We start from the raw sequence: 22,822 nt of genomic DNA, 5'->3' as shown, positions 1-22,822 counted from the left end.
AAAGCAGTCACCGTCGATCAGGCAGAAGAAGACCTCCACAGGCCTGCAGGGGCAGAGGTAAAAACACCAGACTGCGAGTTCAACAGACGCCCATGAAAGCCAGCTTGGAGGGGACAGCAGGAAGCTCCCATAACCAGCCAAATCCTACAGATCCACCCAAGTGATGGATGGGCAGTGACTTCACCTCCAGGTCAACCCTCCCAGGCCTGTAGTCAGGAATCCAGTAAAGAGTCCTTGCTCTGCAGTCACAAGCTGTGCAACATTAGGAGTATTAGCCTCACTATTCTTCCCCATAAAATAAGAGAGGAAGGCTAGGTCATGTCAAAAGTCCCTCGAAGCCTTGGCATTCTACCGTTTTAAACCACTTCCTTGATCAGTTGCCTCAGTTTTCTCATGTAACAAACTGAGCAATTGGAGCAGATGATTTTAAGATCCTTTCCAACACTGAGGCTCCATGACTCAACTGATGAATCCGCATCACTAGCAAGGATTATGGTTCTTTCTTTGCTAAATAATGACAGGAATGTGCTTCAGCTGAGTGCCCCCATCCCAGCTACCAGTGCCTCTGGTTGGGAAACATACAGTGACTTCTATCTGCCAGTTTGCCAACATGGAAATCTTCAAACAAAGATGGGATGATTAATAGGATCTTTAATAGGGCCTCCACCTTGACATTAAATCTTGGGCTGAGGTTATCAAAAACAGCAAGTACACAAAGAGCTTACTCATGGCCTGCAGAGCCAGCCAGAGAGTGAGCCAGAGGCCGTGCAGGTGGCTGGAAGGAAAACTGACATGAATTACAAAGAAAAGGTGCATTGAGTTAATAGAAAATAACTCTGGTATTGAGGGATGGGGGTTGAAAACAGATGTGAGGGGCAGGCCACCTCATCACCATGAAGAGTGAAAGCAAGAGCCATGACTTTTCTCAAACACACACACACACAAGCACACACACACACATATTCTCTCTCTCTCTCTCTCTAAGGAAGCATATGAAATTCACTATGTTAGCCCAGAGGTATGGGCTGTGGTGCCCTTGGAGGAACACTGTAGAGCTAAGAGTTGATTAGACACAGCACCTAAAACCCAGTATTCCAGGAGTTTGAAGCTAAGTAAGCTGTGTGGCATCAGGGTGGCAATTTTGCTTACTGGAGAGGGTGTTGGGCATAAAGACCATAAGTTCAAGCTCCCTCTAGAGCTTCATGATCTTTTAAAAATTACAACCTCTAGACCAAATTCCTCATCTGTAAAGGAGATTACAAAAACCCTGTCTATTAGAAAACTGATATTTTTAAAGTGTGTAAAACACACATGCAAGTATTTGGGACACAGCAGACACTCCAAAAAACTGGAACCTATAATGAAAATGCACGCAGGTATCAAAGATCAGAACACAATAGTGGGTCCTTCCAGAGAAACAAACAGAAATCAATAAAGGACAGGTAGTGACAAAAAAGGTAAAATGGTGGGGCAGGGGCCGAGACAGCAAGCTCCGAGACATTCTTCAGCACCATCACTTTTAATAAATATCTATCGATGTTGAAGGGGAAAAAAGCAGATTATCAGATGAGTGTAAAAGATGACCCCAATCACATTGAGAAGAGAGAAAGAAGCAAAAACATAAAGCAAAGGAAGAGAGACTATAGAGACATACTCCAAACAATAAAAGTAGTTATCCCTACCAGGGTTATTCTGGGATTTTTTGTTTGTTTTCTTATCGATATTTTCCAAATAATTTAAAATCTCCATATAAGTTTGTGCATGTGTAACCTGCCAGCCCCTAATTCTATTTTTCCACGAACTTTATAAAGTACCCTTGTGTATGTGTGTGTATCACACACATAAATACACATGCACACACACGTACATACACGTGCACACACACGTACATACACACATACACAGGGGCACTTTAAAAAGTTCGTGGAAAAATAGAATTAGGGGCTGGCTGGTTAACTCAATTGGTTGGAGCAAGGCTTTGTAACACCAAGGTTGGAGTTTTGGATCCCTGAACAGGCCAGCCACCAAAAAAAAAAAGAAAAATAAAATTAAAAGGTAATATGAATATTTCCACAAACTTTCTGAGGTACCCTTATTTTTTTATATAGATACATATATATATTTTTAAAATTTTTATATACATATATACCAAATATATGTATATATAAATATGTATATATAAATATATTTACAATATAAATATATATTTGTTTTTCTTATTTCAAAAGTAATAGAAATGGTGCATTAAGCATTTCATAATATGCACTGAGTAGCTGTTATAGCAGGGAAGCTGAAGCCCTGGAGAAGATCATTGGCATGCTGAGATTAAGGCTGTATTTTAATTATCTGAAAGTTGTTATCATATATATGGAGAATCTCAATCAGTTGATAAATGTGGAAGGCCTTCTTAATCCAAAAGCACAACATTAAACATATCAGGAATAAAATATAAATTCCAAAGAGCCTCAATCTCATTAGAGAATTACACATGTTCACATAAAATTCTAACTTACAATGCAGGGTACACCAGTGGGACAGTAAATTCAAGAAAGGTGATTTGAGCCAGGCCTTGGAGAACTGGGAGACTTCAGAAGGAGGGATAAAATCACTTTCTGTTGCAGAGACAATTTAATTAAAAAGAAGCTCCGGTCTACACACTCCACCAGGTAACAGAGAATTCATTGTATTCTGAGGAACTGAAAATCTTAGAAGAAGGCGGATTGCATGACCTTCCGCTTGCAATAGCTTCTTTCAGGAAAGGGAATAATTAGGACTGCATAGAATGGGCTGCTTTATTTCATTTAAGAGAGACTTTAAACAGGCTTCCAAATCACATGAATCACATTCAACATGCAAACTCCTGCACTGGGCTCCTACAGGGCCTAACTTTCACCTAAGGCCCAACACTTACCCAGATTTTCTTACCTGTTATCAAGCTATTTAACTGCCTTCCACCCCTCATGCCCAGCCCCCAAACACCCCAGTAGACTGTGAACTCCTTTTATTCTTTCATTTATTCATTCACCATTTTTTCAACACACGCTATGTGCCAGCAACACAAAGATAAATAAAACAACCCCCACCTTCATGAAGTTGATAGTCTAGCAGCAGTAACTGATAACTTTATCCTTCACAGATACCTACAGCTCAATGGCTGAGATGTGCATGGAGCATCCGAGAGAAGGGAGAGAGGACATGCCCAGCCAGCCTGAACCCAGGCAACAGAGATTGGGGGACATTCCAAAAAGAGAGGGCTGCATGGATAAAGGCACTATCTGCAGTGAAAAGGGACACAAAGTGGGCAGAAAACCATGTGGCCAGATCTTTAAGTGTAAGGCAGAGTGGGAAGACCCGACCATAACAGCCAGCATTTACTGAAGGCTAACTATGTGTGAGCTAATGAATCCCACAACAACCCTATGAGGTAGGTTCTGTCATCCTAATTTTGGACATGAGGAAACTGGGACCACAAAGGTTACGAAACTTGGACAGTAAGGGAGGTAACCACTCTGATATTCTGCCTCCTGAGGCTAGAAGGGCCAGCAGGGGCTGGTCTGAAACCCCTTTGGTGTCATGCTAAGGAGCTTGGGCTTTCTCATAGACACTGAGGAGGCAGTAAATGTTTTTAAACAGGAGAGAGACAGAGTCAGACTTGTGTCTAGTAGGGAGGCTACTTTAGCAGGTTGTGGGGGACTGATATGAAGAGGGACCCAACTAGATTTAGGGAAATTAGTTAAAAAGTTGTTGAAATATTCCTGTGAGTAGTGGGGCAGCCTGATCTAATGGTGTAAGGAAGGGGTAGAGGGAATAAATGTAAGACATAACTGTTGGGAGACAGTTTTCCATGGGTCTCTTGAGAGCAAAACACTGGCTGTCCTTGGTTCCAGACTATCTTTGCAAAGATGTTTATATGGAGAACAGCCTTGGAAGAAATGTTCTCCCTCTGGAGCAAAGGGAAAGCATGCTTCCTGCTCAATATCTAAAAAAGATTTGGGTTCCCTAAGCTCAGGTTCCTCTCCTGTAACACAAGGTACTGCATGTATAGGTTCGCCTGGCCCTTTTCATGACACCCTGTGGGAATTGGGTCTTGGAGAACAGTGCACAAAAATGCTGACACGCCGACTATTATTATTGCTATAAAGTCCTTTGTCTCTAACCCAGGAGTCTTGTGTCTTCTGCCAGCATCCATGAAACTATGGCAGGTGACTGGCTAAATGTAGAAGGCTGGGGAGAAAATGGAATCAAAGATTATTTCTGATTTTTTTAGTTTTGGATGAAGGACAGGACAGTGGTGCCACCAACTGAGATGGAACATATAATGGGTGAAAGGTTGAGGCAGAGGGGGGGTTCTGGGGGTTAGATGATAAATTCAGTTTGGAGGCCTATGAGACATACCTGTGGAAATATCCAAGACAGAGCTGAATAGTGGAGCCAAAGAGATAGGGACTGGGTAAAAGATGTAGATATAGGGGTCATTAGCATCAGGGGGTAGCTGAAACCATGAGAGTAGGTAAAATCTTCTATCCAACATACAAAAGTCTGTTGGACCCTCAGTGAGTCAAGGGCAGAACATTCAAAAGAACCATCATATTTATCCTTAAGCCCTTAGTGCCCAGCAGAGCATGAAGTAAAAGCTAAATAAATGTCTGTCTGTTCAACAAATGGCCAAAAACATATTTAGAATTAGTTATAGCCTTTGTTTAAATTAAAGTTGCTTCAACAATTACTTGCATAGGGCTAATCTAGATTTTTCTCAAATCAGGGTCTCAAATACAGGGTCATTAAAGTTGTTTCACATGAAATACAACCAGTTTCACATGCAAATAATTACACATTTATCGTTCTCTCATGTGCAGTACAGGAGCAGAACAAAATTCTGAGACTCATAATTTCATATTCATTAAAAAGTAGTACTGTTGGTTTTCTTATTGGAAAAAAGTTACAATTCTCTTATCCACAGGATCAATACTACATTCATTCAGTTTTTTTTTAAAAAAAAACCTTACTGAAGACCTACTATGTTCAAGGAACTGTGCTAAAAACTGTAAAGGATCTAAAAAGCATAAAAGTCTCCTCCTTAAAAGAATTTACAAAAGCAGAGAGGTGGCAAATACACCAGACCGGAATTTAGTTCCTAAATCCACAATAAGCGATTTTACCACCTTGAGCAAGTTACTTAACCTCTATAACCTTCAGTTTCTCACCGGTGAAAAGCAAATAATAAAAATGCATACCTCATAAATGGTGATAAGACCTACATTTACATGCTTGTTGAGTGTGGTTCATGTGAGTTGGAAGCTGTTTAAAGTTCTCTCTTAAAGGAAATAAAGCAGCCCTTTCTATACATGTAGAGCACCTGGCACATAGTAGTCCCCCCCAAAAGTTGTAGCTAGTATTATTACCATCATCATAAGCCAGCTGGGGAAGAAGTACTCATAAAAAAGCCACTCAGTGAGGGATAGTGCAAAACATTACATATGCCATAAAAGTGGTCTAAAGCACTAGAAACTCAGAACTTTAGAAGCCTGCTGAAAATAACAATAGTTAATACTATTGAGTCCCTACTGTGTTTGAACTTATTCAAACATCCCAACAAATCTATGAATCAGTAGTATTATTCCCATTTTCCAGATGAAAAAACTGACACCCGGACAAGACAAGTAACTTGCCCAAGGTCACCCAGCAGAAAGTGGGAGAGCAAAAAATAAACCCAGTCTGTCTGGCTCCAGAGTTCAGTGCCAAACTGTCTCCTCAGGGAGAGTAAGAATGCATTTTGTAGGAAATATTTGTAAAGGAAAAGAACAGGAATCTTTGGAAGCATTTACCTTCAACCATCAACTACACATACTACTCTATTCAGTATTGAAAGATTATTCATAAATGCCTAAAAAGACAAGTAGACACTTTTGTAGGTCAGCTGGGATCTTAGTTCAAAGATTCTGAAACGGAATAAGGAAGACTTAATGCCTCATGCCAAACTCTGTGTAAGACAAATCACAGCACATCATGGACTGATCCATGAAATCCAAAGTGTCTCAAAGTTGAGAGGCTTGAATTTTAAAGCTCTGAGGCACCTTTATGAAATAAAATGACTACATTTACCAATTCTCATTTCTTACTAATCTGTCACCTGTTCATAAACACATCCTTAATTTTAATTTAATATATACTCCTCTCAGATGCAGTTTTTTATTTTTTTTTGTTTTCCCATTTCCATGTGAATAATGTAACAAACTGCTAAGATATATAAACACTGTTGTTGGGCTATCCTGGACTTCAATCAGATTGTGTTTCATTTAATTTTCAAAGACAGTGAAGATAAAACGCTCTAAATATCCAGTCTTCCAGTAATGGCTAACAAAACCACATAGGCTGGGCCCACTTGGTGCAATATGACATAGACATTAGAGACAACACTTATAAAAACTTAGAAAAAATAATATTGTCATGTTAAGTTAAAAAAAAGCTTGATACAAAATAGTGTATACGAGATGATCATATTTAAGGAATTTTTTTAAAAATGTATGCATAGGGCAACAAAGCCTGGAAGGAAATGTATCAAAATATTAAAAGTGATTATTTGTTTATAATATGAACCTGAGGGAGATGTAATAGTTTTTCACTTTCTCAGTATTTCTCCATTTTCTAAATTTTCTTTGATGTACATATATTATTTGAACATCTTTAATTGCAGTAAACTAATTTAAAGACAACCCCAAAAAAGGAGGTAATGGAGAAAAGGAGGAGGCCAGAAAAATAGCTCATCAAGATCATCTAAAACTCTGTCTCTTCTTAACCCTTTCAGAGCTCTTCCTGACAGTACTGATCTCTTTCAAGATTTATGCTTCTTATACTTTTTGTAAGTCCAGTGTGCTATCCATTGCACTACAGAGCTGTCTTACAGGTTTTAAATGTTTGGAATATTTGTTTTACAGATAGATTAATGGATAAATAGATGCCAGATTAGATAGATAGATAGATGATATGGAGACAAACATTCTTTTACCAAAAACATTCCAGAATAGTTCCTCTTAGAAATATAGTGAAGAGTTGGCTTCCCCATCCAAATCACTGTCACTTTAAACCAATCAACTGTCTGATTTTTTTTTAAGGTACAGATTACTCACAAGCATCTTACATGTACAGATCCAAAATTTGAAACCCTGAGTGGAGGGTATAGGTAGCCAATTAATGTATGAACTAGTTACCATACAAACATGACAGGAAGAGTAACTAGGCTCATGCATAATTAAAGACACATTTTCTTCTGGTAGCCACAAACAATTAATTATCAATATAAATGTCAATATGACAAAACTAAAGCTGCTTTTCAGAAAAGGTTATCCAAACTTAATTTTGTTGAAGGAATAAACCTACTCTGCCAGCCAGAAGTTATTGAGTCTGCTGAAACAAGTAGAATAGCTATACACACTATATAATGAACTTTAGCGGCTGTTTACATCTGGGAACATGCATCATGTACACATTACTCCATATGTAACCAGTAATCCTTTAACCACTTTCAAAACACCAGTCATAACACAACCCAACAAATAATAGTATGCACATTTTTTAAAAAAAGAATACAATTATTGGAAGAGCTTTGGGAAATTAACGCAGCCCTACTGTGGAGGTCAAATTCATATGTAGCATAAAATGAAAACAAATCTAACATAGTGAACATTTGTCATATGGCTCTCACTGACAGAGCAAGCAGAATTTCAAAGCAGAATGGAAATTGGAGTCCAGTGGGAAGCACAGATGCTTGACTACCTTTCTTTAAGGGGAGCAGAAACAATCTATTAGTTCCCTGCTGCTTTGGCCGAGTTAAGTCAGTCTCCCCTCCCACTCACCCAAGATAGGGCACCAATGTCTAGATGCTGGTTAACAGAAAAGTCAAACGTGCTCACACACTTAATCATCACTGTAAGAGTTACCTCTGTGTGGTTGTCATCCTTTAGTAATACCAACTCAATAGGCCCACAAGGTTTTGACAAAATAAACACGAATTAATTGGGAGACAAGAAGGATGAACAGGAGGGGGCATTCGTAAAAGGTAGAAAGTCAATTGCAGTAGGGCTCATGAAGGAACTGGGGTGTTTTTATTTGGTTGTGGAGCAGACACCTTTACAATTTTAAGCTCTTTGAAGAAGGCTTCAGTGATTTTGAGAAATTAACTTCAGGTGTGATCCATACCAAGTGCAGAAATCCTGCAAAAAGATGTCATGGAGTGGAAGAAAATCTACAGTGCCCATTCCTCTTTCCTTTTATAACCTCTAGACTTTGGTATTATCTCTTGGGCTATCTCCAGAGGCCTTTTTATACTCATCTGTTCAGAATTCTCCCTCTGATTATAAAATCTTTAAAAAATTGGGTGTAGGAAAATGTGACGTTTTTGATCATAACTTTTTATTCTTACTTATAATCTGATGAACTTGGCATTCCAATACCGATAGACCTATTTATTGTTCATACATTTAGCTTTCCCACTTGTTCAGAGAAGCAGGTCCTAAAATGATTCAAGACGTGTGTCTTTTCTACAACCTGTCTCAAAAGCTTGTAATAGCCTTCAGATATTACAATGAGGGTGAATCATGGAGGGATATGGTGTTGAGGTTAAGGGCTTGGACTCCAGAATAAGATAGACCTGGGTTCAAATCCTGACTTTGTGTGTCAAGTTTTTCAACCTTGAGCAAGTTCCTTATGCTCATAATGGTCCTGACCCCAGTGGAGCCAGAAGGATGGAATGAGACAGTTTACAAAAAGCAAGGAACAGATCTGAAATTCTACCTCTTGGGGCTAGCTAAGGAACAACTTTTTCAAATTACAAAATCTCTGCTGCTACTGATGACAATGGGGTTAAGAAGAAAGAGAGAGTGTATGCAGCTTTAGTTATTACACAAATAAAAGTTGCTATGGGGCTAGTCTCAGCTTTACTTTTACCTACAATGTGTGATGTCTTAACCACTCCTGGGATCCATTTCCACAGCTATAACATGAGAGAGCTGTCTCAATGAAGCTCTAAGTTTCAAGATCTGAATACTTGGAAAAATGCAATCCACATTACTGTCTGCAGCCTATGTTACCCAGCAACACAAGTGCCTTTTAAGAACCAGGTCATATTCTTTTTCCATCTACTTTTCCCACACCTAGGTCTGTTTTACTGCATTATAAGCTTCTCAAAGGGAGGTACTGTCTTGCATGTTTTTTCTACTCATAGGGCTTATAACAATATCTGCCACACAAAAGATGACCTATAAATGAATTAGTGACTTTCTCATCTCAGGATTCTCCCCAGGGGCACAGGGATTTTGCACACAGTAGGTATTAAAATGTTTGTTGAAAGAATGGATTTGAGTAAAACTGGGAGTGCCTTTATAGGCAGGGCCTTCCTCTTACTCATCTCTGTAGCCCCTGGGGCTGGACAAGCCTGACACAAAGAAGAAAACAGGATCAACTGATCTTTTTACTCTGGAGACAAGTCAACTAGGACTAAAGCAACTGACTTACTCAAAAAAAGTGATAGGTAAAACTTGCGTGGATTCCAGTTCTGGAAAGCCTTCTATGTGCCTGGCACTGGACTAGATGATTTCTATGATGTTTTCTCAACAGCCCTGATAGTTAGAGATGACCAACATCATGTTTTAAATGAATAAGGAAGGGCTCAGAGAGATTAAGTCAGTCACCCAAAATCACAATGTTGATAAATAAAAGAGCTGGTATTTAAACCCACGCTTCTGGAGCCCATACTCTTTGCATTATGGGAGGCAAAGAAGAGGGAAGCGCACCAAAATAGATGGGACCCACCTTATTTGAACTTATCTGGCTTTAGGAGAGGAGGTAGTAGAAGCAACTGGTGGGTCAGGCTTTTGGAGGGAGGCTGACCAAGCAGGGCCACCTGCCCCAGCCCATTATTGACCCATGGGCTTGCCTTCTGCAACCATGCCCAGCAGGGCTAAAAGAACGTTGATTAGAGTCATTTTCCAAGCAGGATCATCCAGACTAGTAGCTGGGGTAATTGCAGTGCCAGCCTGATGCATTCTGGTCATTATCTCCAAGTCCAGGCTGGCCCATCAGAATGCCTCAGGCCCAGAGCTCAGTACCAGCAGTCCATCTACCATGTGTTCTTAGAGCCAATGCACACAGCACTTGGAAAGACGATCCACATTTTCCAGACAGAGAGAGCTAGAAAGGAAGGAGGAGGCTTGAATAGTTCATCTCAGAGGAAGAAATTTAATGACTCTTGCTTTTGGAAAAATCAACTCAAGAGTAAGTTTAAATCCCATGTGCTCTTCACAGAAACAGAAAGAGATAACGTTCATTTTTAAAGTATCCGAGCAGGATAGCTGCCATTTTTTTAAAATGCCATTTTGCTAAGATTTTTAAAAATAGTTTTGTTAAGATTAAGCATGTGAACAGCAGTACCCTTTCTATGATTAGAGGAAAAACTAATTTAATGAAATTACATGTTTGAAACATCTTCTATTCTTAATACAGTAGTAATATCAAATAGAAACTTAGTATCTTATTCATCTGTATATAGACAAGAACACACTCTGTATAGTTACTTTTTAATTAATCTAGGAGTCCAAAAATCATTCTGCTAGAGATACCACACTAAGCCCTCCAGTTTGCAGGCTCAGAGTATCCCATTTTAAGTATTTGAGGCAGACCCTGTCAACCCTCAGTTCAAGTCCCCAACTTCCTGGTGCCTTCCCATCCTAGGTCTACTGAGAGGGTCTAAGTCTAGGGTGACATCTTTCTTTCTTATTACAAGAGCTTAACAGCCTGGTTAGGGTAGAAAGGACAAAAGCTATACAGGATGTTAGAGAGAAACTAAAGACTGATCTGCAACTAATTGAGGAGCTTTCTCCCTGAAATATAAAAAAACGAAAACAAAAATAAAAACCAGAAAAGGGGGAAAAAAGCACTCTGGGTGGAAAGCACTGATTTCACTATTCCTAAGCATGCCAGAAGCCATAAATATTTGTAAAGCATACTCTTTATATTTTCAGTGTTCAGGGGGTATAACTAAAGAAATCAGGGTATAAATATGCACATGTGCTAACTATTCTCTTAGATAGCTTAAAAAAAAAAGAAAGAAAAAAGAAAGGCAAGCAAAGTCCAAGTATTCCTGGAAAGGTTTGGATTGTTTCAGTCTGAAATGTACTCTGGTCAGCCCTGCAATATCAGTCTTTGCACATTACCTTGAAGAAGAAAAAAAAAAATGAACTTTAAAAGTAGAACCTCCAAACCCATATGTATTAGTCTGTTTTTGTTGCTTATAACAAAACACCTGAAACTGAGTGATTTACAAAGAAAACAAAATTTATTGCTTACAATTTCTGAGGCTGGGAAATCCAAAGTCCATCTGGTGGTGGCGACAGTGACCCAGGGGTCTCACATTGCAAGATGGTGGAAGCAGAGAGCGAGAAAGACAGACTCTCCTCTTCTTTTAAAGCCCTCAGAACCATACCTCTGACCACCATTTTTAATCCATTCACTAAGGCATGGTCCTACAATACAATCACCTCTTCAAGGCTCCACCTTTCAATTACCGTAATAGGATTCCCCACCCTCTTAACAGTCACAGTGGGGGCTAAGTTTCTAATACATAAAACTCGGGGGATACAATTGAAGCTTCACTGAGTTTTGGGGGGACACAATTCAATCCACTACACCATGCTTGCCTGTCTCTGACTCTCCCCTCCCAGAGCAGCTTGGAGAGCACTTCACCCACTACGGACCGTTCTGAGGTTCTTCCCTGTGCTGAGCAGAACCCTGGGCCTTGGGAGCTAAGCTTCTGTTCACAGGCCCTGAAACCCCACAAAACAAAGCCATCTTTCCTCCCCAAGGCAGACCTCTGTTTGAAGACCATTTTTCATTCCTTCTCTTTCCCTGGCTTGCTCTTTTCTGGACATGCCTGGTTTGTCCCAAGAGTGGCCTGACCAGCACACACTCAGAAAAGATTAAAGCACCAAAGCCCTTCCACTCGGGCGTTCCATATTATTTACACTCATAATCAAAGCAATTAACTGTTTTAACTAATTATCCAGCTCCAATCCAAAATCGTACTTAAGTGGATTAATATTAGTAATAAAACAGCTACCTTTTACTGAGCGTCTATTGTCTGCCAAGAATTGTGTTAGGTGTTTTAGATAAAGTCAGTTCTGCTATAAAACAACATACAAATTCCAAAAAACCACCATGCTATGCAAAATCATGCAATAAAAACCACAGAGCTTATGGGAAAATGGGATTGGGGCATGCTACTCAAAAACTTTATCAGTGACATAAAATAAAAGACAGAAATCTAATAAAAATGGCAGTATAGTTTTACACATGTTAAATGGTTAAGAAATACATAAATACAACAATAAATTTGGCACTTTACCTTGAAAAAGAACTGAAATTTGCTTGTGAAGTGGGCATTTGAAGGATTGAAGCTTGTGGGTTATTGTGAAGAGGTGGAAGGAGAGTGATGTAAAATCTGCCAGAAAATCATAGCACCAGGTGTGGATGGGTGTGGCTCATAACACACCTGGCAAGCGCAGGTAGCTGGTAGATGGATGAGGGGTTGTGTGTTCTTGTATTCCTACGCAGCTCACATTAGCTGAGTGCTGTTTTCTCAGTTCACCTAGTATTTCTCATAGATAAAATTGATCACAAGTAAACAAAAAATTTGTGTTATCCTCAAGTTTTTTCTAGTATAGCAATCAGATTGGAACAAACTTGCATTTCAGGACAAGCGTTATAGCAGAACTGACTGTAGTTTATCTCATTGAATCTGAGCAAAACTGAAAGACAGGTAGTATTCATTCCATTTTGCAGAAAAGGAAAATGAGGCTCTGAGAGGCTAAGTGATTCCCAAAGCCACCATCACTGGTGATAAGGAAGGTACAAAACAAGGACAGGGCTAAGGTCTGTCGTGTCTCCGCCCCCCCCCACCTTACACCTTATTGTTGCCACTATTTTTTTTTTTTTTTAGTTTAGTAGCTAGTGCTGGATAGGAGGTACCCTCACAACTTGTGGGTCTAGAAGCAGATTAAAACTTGCTCTAACTCCTTCACTCCTGCTTTATTTGTCTGTCCCATGATGAAGTGGAATTTGATGCAAATATCTATGTCTGCAGCACTACCCTGTCCCCTACCTCGAACTATGACCTATGCCCCCAAAGGTAATCAAGCTTCTAACACAGAAAATCTTTTCTTGCCTCTAAACTTATTGTTGTAATGCTGGCCAGGCAGAATTTCAGCAGATTTCATGGAGCCTAAGGATTTACTTTCTGGAAACTCTTTTTACTGTTTTCACAACCTCCCTTCCTGGGAGCTTGTGTTCAAGTTCCTTGGCAAGGGAAAAAAAGCTGTCTTACTTACTCCATAAAACAACTGTTGTAAAATGAAAGTCTGACCAAGTCACTCCTTTCCTGGAGCCCTTCCATGGCTCCATACTACCCTGAGGATCAAATCCAAGCTCCTTGGCGTGGCCTGCAAAGCTCTCTCTGATCAGTCCCCAGACTGTATTGTGAGCCACATCTCTGTCCACTTCTCTGCCCCATGCTGGATGTTCCAGACAGACTGAATTACTTCCAGTTCTTCAGGACTCCATGGTTTCTCACTTCCATACCCTGTACATGTTACTCCTCCTGCCTGGAATACTCTCCACACCACCCATCACACCACCTCTGCCTGTTGAATATCTATTTCATCTCCAGATCTCAGCCTCTATGTCCCTTCTTCCTAGGAACGCTCTGCAGTCCTGCCCCATATCTGGATTAGGAATCCCTCATGGGTGCTCCCATCACTTGCTGCTGCACCTTTCCTATCACAGCTGCTATCCCACTTTACTGAAATCACCCATTCATTTGTCCAGTTATTAAGCTCTGTGAAGGCAGAAACTGTATCTGGTTGATTAAATGAATAAACGAATAAATACATTTACATAACATATAGCATGAAACAGTTTTCATGTGCAACATCTCATCTGACCCACACATGCCATTTTATGAAACAAGTGGGAAATCAGACACAAGACCTAAAAGAGTAAATGCACTGGCCATTGCCACATAGCTAGTTGGTGGTGGAACATTCATTCATTCACTCATCCACTCAACCAACTTATAGCAACTATTATGTTCTAGGCACCGGGTATATAGCAATAACCGAGTCAGACAGAAACCCTTGCCCTCATGGAGCTCATATTCTAGTGGTGAAAAGATAGACAATAAACCAAATAAATAAATAGTATATCAATATATCAGTTTCTCGATGGTGATGATACTATGAGTAAATACAAAGCAAGGAAAGGAGATAGGTAGGGCCTCACTGAGATGGTATAATCTGAACAAAAACCTGGAAGAGGTGAGGGTGTAATCCATGCTCATATCTGGCCTCCAGGGAGTAGGAATAGTAATTGCTGAGGTGCTGAAGCAAGAGTAGCCCTGGCAAGTTCAAGAAGGAGCAGCAAGGACAATGCAGCAATAGTGGAGTGAGCCGCATCTCAAATCTGGGGGGTGAGAATAATAATAGCTGCTGTTTCCTGAGCACCTACTATGTGCCGGGGGGACACAGTGATGAATCAGAAAGAAACACTCTGGGGCCGAGCCTGTGGCGCACTCGGTAGAGTGCTGCGCTGGGAGCGCGGCGACGCTCCCACCGCGGGTTCGGATCCTATATAGGAATGACCAGTGCACTCACTGGCTGAGTGCCGGTCATGAAAAAATGCCAAAAAAAAAAAAAAAAAAAAAAAAGAAAGAAACACTCTGTCCTTACAGACCTTACAGTCTGGTCACGTAGGTTGAAATACTGCTGTAGACTGATTGAATTGTGTCCCCCAAGGTTCATGATTTGGAAGCTTAATTCCCAATGTAACTGTTGAGAGTGGGAAATCCTATTATGGTAATTGAAAGTGGGGCCTTGAAGAGGTGATTAGATTGTAGGACTGTGTAATAGTGAACAGACTAATATTGGTGGTCAAGGGTGTGGTTCTGAGGGCTTTAAAAGGAGAGTGAATGAGGAGGTTGGTCTCTCACTTTCTCTGCTCTGCTATTTTCTGCCATGTGAGACCCCTGAGTCACTGCTGCCACCCCCAAGGCCTTCACCAAATGTGTTTCCTAGACTTTGGACTTCCCAGCCTCCGAAATGTAAGCAATAATCTCATTTTCTTTATAAATTACCCAGTTTCAGGTATTTTGTTATAAGCAACAGAAACAGACCAATACAAATATGCCAGAATCAAATCACATACTCTGAAATATAACATGCACATAAATGTCAATTTACTACTTATCCTACTAGGAGGATGTCAATCACATTGAAAACTGCTTTGTCACATCTTTTACCGAATGAAGAAGCAGGAGGTGAAAGCTGCCCCCATCAGTAACTTCTGTGTTGGCTTCCCAGGGATGAACAAGAAGTCATCCTCTATACATAAACAGTGCCAGCAGCCACATCACAGGGGTTTATGAACTGTGGCTTTCTGATCAACCGTATGAAATTAACAGAAAAATGTTTTAAAACATGTTCTTGCTAGGGAAATTACGTAATAAAGACAAAAGTTTCCCTACTACTTAAAGTAATGAAAACAAAAATAAGGATTTATAGGCTTCCTAGCTCTGACCTAAATTTGCTGTGCATTATTTTTCTACATCTCTTTCTACTTTAGAAAAACCACTACTAATTGCATTCACATTACACAGTATCAACCAAACCTGGATTTGGGTTTCCTCCAAGACCACCAACAGGCTCAAGTTACAGCAAGTTCATTAAAGAGGAATTTTTTTTCTCTTTTATGCAAAAACTATAGTGCTGCTACCTTTTAGGGTGACCAAACAGATGAATGCTTGACAAGTAGCATCTAAAGAAAATCCCAAACACACAAGTAAGGGGAGTATGCACATTTTTTAAACTCACAGAATAATAAAAGATTTTTAAAAGCATACAGTTTATTGGTGGCTGGGAGCCTGGAGCTAATGAAAAAAACATTTACAAGTTTGGTTTCCACAGCTTTTCTTTTGTGTTCTCTGGGTACAGATGCTCCTGGCTGTACTCTAGGAAAACCTGGAACTCGGCTGGAAACAGAGAACATGGGGAATTGGAGACCAGCTCAGTTTCACCCAGTGTAAACTTCCCCACTAGCTCCCTCTTGGAAGGCAAACACGATGACCTATTATTTTCACGGCAACATTTCTAACCTCTTGACTCAAAGTATTTTCAGCCTCAGTCTTCCTGTAATAAGCTCTACCCTCATACTTGGGAGCACAAAACCTAGTTTTCTGGAGATTAAATCACCCAAATTGCATGTCATCATCACCATGTGGCAAACACTGAAGCCAGCAGAATGCTTCCGGTTTCCAGAGCAGATTCCATATAACCCCTTGTCACCACTGCAGGTCTCCTGAGCCCCTCTGGTTTCTTATTTTCTCCATTCTAGTGATCAGCTCAGAACCGCACACATGGTTCTTCCAGACTTCCCACCAGCACAAGAAAGAGAGGGGGAGAGGGAGGGACTGGGAAATAATCAGTCACTGGCTTCATACTCTTAGGAAAATCAGTCTTATTTATTACTGCCACTACTATGTTTTCTGCTTCCTTTCCTCTATCCCCTGGGGCCCAGTATTTCCTTGTGTTCACTTCTTTTCTAGATTTTAAAGATGAGGAAACAGAGGGAGACCTCGCTGGAGGTAGAGTTGAGTAAGATCATGCTAAGTTCCTTGACCACTGGATCAGGATTCATTCCACTGAATCAGTCTGGTTTAAGTCCAATGGCTCAAATCTAATCCACTGAATGTAGATTTTTGGCTAAAAAGGAAATAAACACTGAATATTTCTCCCAAATCACACAGGATAAAGAAATGGAATGTTCACACGACAGAATAATATGACACCTTAAAAATTCAGTTTTCAAAGAATATTCTTAACAGTTATATTGAGGTATAATTTACATATAAAATTCACCCATTGTAAGTGTACAGTTCAGTGATTTTTAGTAAATGTATACAATTCTGCAATCATTGTCACATTTCAATTTTAGAACATTTCCAACATCCCCAGAAGTTCTGCTGTTCCTGTTAGCAGTCACTTCCCAGTCCCACCCAAGCCCAAAGCCAATGCTGATCTGCTTTCTGTCTCTAGTTTTTTGCCTTTTCTAGAAATGTAATATAAATAAAATCATATAACATGTCGTCTTTTGTGTCTGGCTTCTTTCACTTAGCATAATGTTTTTGAGGTTTATCCACATTATAGCCTATATCAGTACTTTGCTCCTTTTTATTACTAAATAGTATTCTATTGCACAGATATACCATATTTTATCAGTTGATGAACGTTTGGGTTATTTCTAGCTTTTGCCTCTTATAAATAATGCTGCTTTGAACATCTGCGTACATGTCTTCGTATAAACACGTGTTTTCATTTCTTTTGTATAAACACCTAGGAGTTGAACTCCTGGGTCATATAGTAAGTTTACACTTAATTTTTAAAGTTGCTGAACTGTTCAAAGTGGCTGCATCATTTTACATTCCTACCAGAAGTGTATAAGGGTTTCAGTTTCTCACGTCCTCACCAACAGTTGGTACTGTTAGTTGTTTTATTATTGTTATTATTATTACTATAGCCATTCTGTGGGTGTGTAGTGGTATCTTATTGTGATTTTATTTTACATTAGAATGTTCAACAACACTAAGAAATACTTACCATATAACATTAAGAGAAATAAAGCAAGACTTAAAATTGTTTATATAGAATGACCTCACCATATGTGAGCCCTGCATATATATAAAGACTGGGGGGAAATCGTATTGACAAAAACTATAAAAGCATTTTGTCTTCTTTACTTGTAACTATAAAATTTTTGTATGACTAAATATATAATAAAAGTATATTTGAGAAATTTAAAATATGCTAGAACACTAAGAACTATGCATTGCAAGTCATTAGAATTAGGATATATATATACCCAAGCCTAGAATTATATACCCAATATATACACAATCCAAGCTAAACTCAATTATGCTATCTATTTATTATCCATTCTAGGAGTTGTTTATAGCAAGTTTGCAAAACCAAATTGGCTTCTCTCTGCTAGAAGCATGCTTCTGAGACCCTATCCCAGGGGTTGGCAAACTACAATCCCAGTCCCAATCCAGCTCACTGCCTGTTTTTGTATGACCTACAAGCTTAAGAATAGTTTTTACATTTTTTAATAATTGGGAAAAGTAAAAAGAAGAATATTTGTTGATGTGTGAAAGTTGTATGAAATTCAAATTTCAGTTCTATAAATAAACTTTTAATGGAACATAGCCATGTTCATTTGTTTATAAATTGTCTATGGTCTATGGCTGCTTTCCCACTACTAAAGCAGAGTTGAATGGTTGCAACACAGACTATATGGCCTGCAAAGCCTAAAATCTTTACTAACTGGACTTTTACAGAAAAAGTTTGTTAATCTCTTCCTTCCCAACCCTGATAGGTACTCAGAAAAGATAAGCACGGTTCTATTATCCTAAGAAACACTCATTAGCAGAAAAAATGTTTTTGATTAGCCACTCTTTGTATTAATTCATATTAATGCCTTTTCTACAAATGTAAGATTTGTAGTTGACAGCAGCAATATCAAAAACTTTCAAAGCGCTGTTATAAATTAGAAGCCTTTTATTTCTCTGTCTGGCACCTGGTAGGTCCCCAAAACTTGTTGAACAAATCAAATAAATGGATGCATGGATGGGTGGGTGGGTGGATGTGTATATGGAATCAACATTAATTAGGGCCTAACTGTGGACTAAGTGCCATAGCAAGTCTCATTGTGGGCTGGCAGGGACTGAGGAAAAAATCTGTCCTTAGGAAACTCTGAGTAAGACAATGGATATGAAGCAGCAACTCACAAAAGAAGCAATACAAATGACAAAAAAAATATTAAAAAGATGTTTAACATCATAGCAAATCAAAAGTATATTACCTTAAACAACAAAAATATTCTTTTTTTTAACCTGGAAAATAGTAATGTATTTTAAAAATGACAGTACATAGTGTTGGTGTAAGTAAAGGGAAAAGCTACTTTCTTTATGTAGACCATAGAGAAGGGTATGCATTTCCCTAGGCTTTATGGTAGGCATTGTGATTGTATATATCAAAAGCTTTTGACCTTGGACCCAGTAATTCTGCTTCTCAAAACGACTGCCAAGAAAATAATCAGGGATATGCACAAAAATTTACAGAAAGTCAGAGCATTGTTTATACTGGAAGGGGGGAGTAATATCCAACAATAGGGATTTAGAAAATTGTGATACAATCACACACAATGCTAAATTGTGCAATGATTAAAAATTGCTGATTTGAGAACTATGTGTTTTGATATAGAAAGCTGTTCACAGTAACACTGATAAGTCGGGGTGGAAAGCAGGTTATAAAATCAACTTGCAAGGGAATAAGCCCATTTTTTAAAATTAGATATTTACATAGAAAAAGTTTTGAAAGATACAAACTTCAATGAAATCATTATTATCTTCTAATTATCTTTCTTTTAACTTCTCTGCTTTCTTCTCATTTTTACAACAGACACATCATGGGTTTAATTTTTTAAAATAATAAAAGGGATTAAAGATATCCTAATGAAACTGAGGACTCCAGGATGCTCACATATATAGAATAAAGGACTAAAGTCATTAATTAATTAGCTATTAATGCAGGCAAACTAGGTTGTAAGACCTCATGCGCAGATACCTATACTCACTCATTCAACGAATATCTGTTTAGCATCTGCCATGTGCCAGATGCTGCTCCAGATGCTACGGTTTCACCAGTAAACAAAATAGACAAATCCCTGCCCTCACGGAGTTTCCAATCTAGTGTTTCACGTCTCATGTCTCTGTAACCCCCACATCAGGAAGCACAGTGCTGGACACATGAAAGCCCCAGATTAGAAATTCATGTTGGTTAATTTCTAAACAAAAGGATTCATCACAGCCAGCTTCCCAGCACAGTTACTACAATGCTTTTATAATCATAAAAAATGTTTGAGCCAAATACAGCTTTTCACAAAACTGTCTAGCATGCATAGCAGGATAAGCCTGGAATACCAAAATCCAGTATGAGAACACAGGTTCCTGGGGCCATTCTGACTCAGTCCCCAGCCACTTGGGGAGAGGGGGAAGCTGTCAGATAATATTTCATGAATAGCTGGGCTTAAGTTACTTGAGCCAGCTGGGACTTTTCTTAAGCTACATTTTCCTCTGGCCAAAATATCCTCACGGCTAAAGCTGCCTGTTCAGTATCACGCCACAGAGAAATGGGTCTTTCTGTTTTCCTCATAACTTGGGCGCTGCTTCTTTTGCAGGCTAGGGAAACCCATGGAGCTGGAATTCAGCTTATGTAATAACTGGCTCCCTGCTGAGGTAAGCCACTATGAGACCTGCACTCAATTTCAGAAGACAGATTTTTCTCCTTTTGGGCCAGAATCGTTTGTAACATATTGACTCAAAATGAGTACACACGGGTGCTTTCAGTTCCCCAGAAGTCTTGAATCACTAACATGTCAACTCGCTAGGATTTTTTTCCAACAGCACCAGTGAAAAGTTTCAGCAGTTTCCAATGGATACCAAATATATCAACCATGCAACAATCTTAAAGATCTTTGAAATTAAAGCCACAAACACCATCATATGACTGCCAGGTAGAAGTCATTGAAAACTGAATCGGGAGGCAAGATGGTGTACTCATTCTGTGTTCAAATCTTACCACCAGCACTTCCTCCCTGGGTGAAGTTGGAGGGGTGAGGAACTTGACTTTTTGCAGCTTATCAATAAAATAAGAATAATGGTACTATGGTTAAACATGATAATTATGCAAGGCACCTAGCTTTAATCTAGGCACATTATGAGTGCTTAATACACAGTAGCTTCAGTGTTTCTTTCCCCCTAGCATAATCTTGAATATAAAAAGTCCTATTTGGAAGGAAAGTGAACACAAAGAAGTTTTCCCTCTTCCCCTGCTTCTAGGAGATCCTTATATAGCACCAGCAGGCACAATGTGCTATAGGAGAGAAGCCTGTAATGGAGAGAGCATATTCCAGCACAATTTGGAGGGCTTAAGTGTCAGAGATCGGAATTCAAGTCCCATCTCTGCTACTTACAAGTTGCACCACCTCATGCAAATTTTTGAACTTCTCCATTCCTCACCTGTTTCTCCATCTGTACAACAGTAATAAAAATACCTATCTTATAACACAGATTTGTTATGAGGATTATATGAGAAAATGCTTATGAAGTCCTAATACTGTCACTACTCCAAGCAGGGGATGCATCCGGAATCTCATCCAACCTTTTAATTCTACTATCAACTCCTGGTATGTTTTAGTTTGTGTATCTACATGCTCCCCAAGGCCATACAAGAACTGATTCCAGATAAACATAAAATTCACATCAAACCTTAATTTGCAAACAGCAGAAATGACTGCAAGGCAGCAGAGAAGAAAGAGAAAGCAAAATTCACTCTCCAGGTGCTGCACTAGGGTTTCAGTTCTACTGGGGCAGTTTTCCTCTTCCTAATCTTCCAAAAGTCCTCTGTAAACTAAAAACAAAACTAACAAACAAAAAACAACAACAAAAGCCTTCAACGGTGCACTTAAAACCTCAGTTTCCAAAGTCCACTTACTGAACACTGTTTCTTTGTGGCCTGCAGCAGTACAGGAGGATAGATTTCATTAAATAGTTAAACAGGTGTGCAGAAAAATAGAGCCATATTGCAGGGGTTGCAGCGGGGCAGGGAGAGCCACCACCAACCTCATAATATGCCTTGCAGAGATCACTAAAACATTACAACGGCTCCATACATGTACCAGATTAGCAATTCCACCCTTGGGTCCTTGCCAACTTGAGCTTCAACCAAAATGACATTTGACATTTTCCTATCTTACCAATGACATTTTACCAAACAAGTTGGAACTTTTGGCTTAATAAGTTAACCACCTTTGCCTGCTTAAAACAAAGGAGAGTTTTGGGTTTCAACCATGTTTCTCGATGCCTGGATAATATCCTGTGGTGATATGTGTAAGATACTTTCAGAACTGGACCATTTCACATACCCAGATCCTACTCAGACTTCAAGGTCTACCCTTGGGGTCAAGTTTCCCCATTTCTTACATATAAGAGATATACGAGGGATATAAACGTTCGTGGAAGTTTTCAAAGTACCCTTGTATTTTATCACCAACTTCCATGAACTACTAAGTTAGGAGATTTACATCCATTATGCACACTTAATCTTCATGATGATACTACAATGCAGGTATTATTAACCCCGTTTTATGATGAAAACTTGAGGATCAAAGAGGCTGAGCTGTACTGCAACTGAGTGGCAGCACAAGGATTTGAGCCTAACTTTAAATCCCAGACACTTTTTATTCTTCCACTCAACTATTCCAACCAAAAGGTATATTTTCTCTGCTGCCTATCTATAGCAATTCCTGTCTACACCACATCCTCCATCTTCAGCAGCATCCCCTTCATGAGCATGGGCCATGGCTCCTCAAGAAGATTACATTTTCTGATGGAAGGAATGCAACCTGCACCTTTCCTCTGTCCCCCTCACGACAGTTATCGTTGCAGCGAGGCACAGAGTAGAAGAAGCTTATGTGACTTGCTCAAGATCACACCCAGCAATGAAGGAGATTCAAGCATAAATATGAGAAAAAGCACCAATTATTTTTCACGTTTGTTCCTTTACCAAAGCTATGTACACACTTGTACCTGCTCCATGAGTCAGTGCCTACAAATACCATTTTCTTCCCCAGGAAATAAAGATGTCTTGGTGGTAAGTCTAAGGAGGCC

Source organism: Cynocephalus volans, chromosome 8 (genome assembly GCF_027409185.1).
Source record: "Cynocephalus volans isolate mCynVol1 chromosome 8, mCynVol1.pri, whole genome shotgun sequence".
Taxonomy (NCBI): Eukaryota; Metazoa; Chordata; class Mammalia; order Dermoptera; family Cynocephalidae; genus Cynocephalus; species Cynocephalus volans.
The sequence above is the reverse complement of the archived record's forward strand: the minus strand, read 5'-3'. Positions refer to the sequence as shown.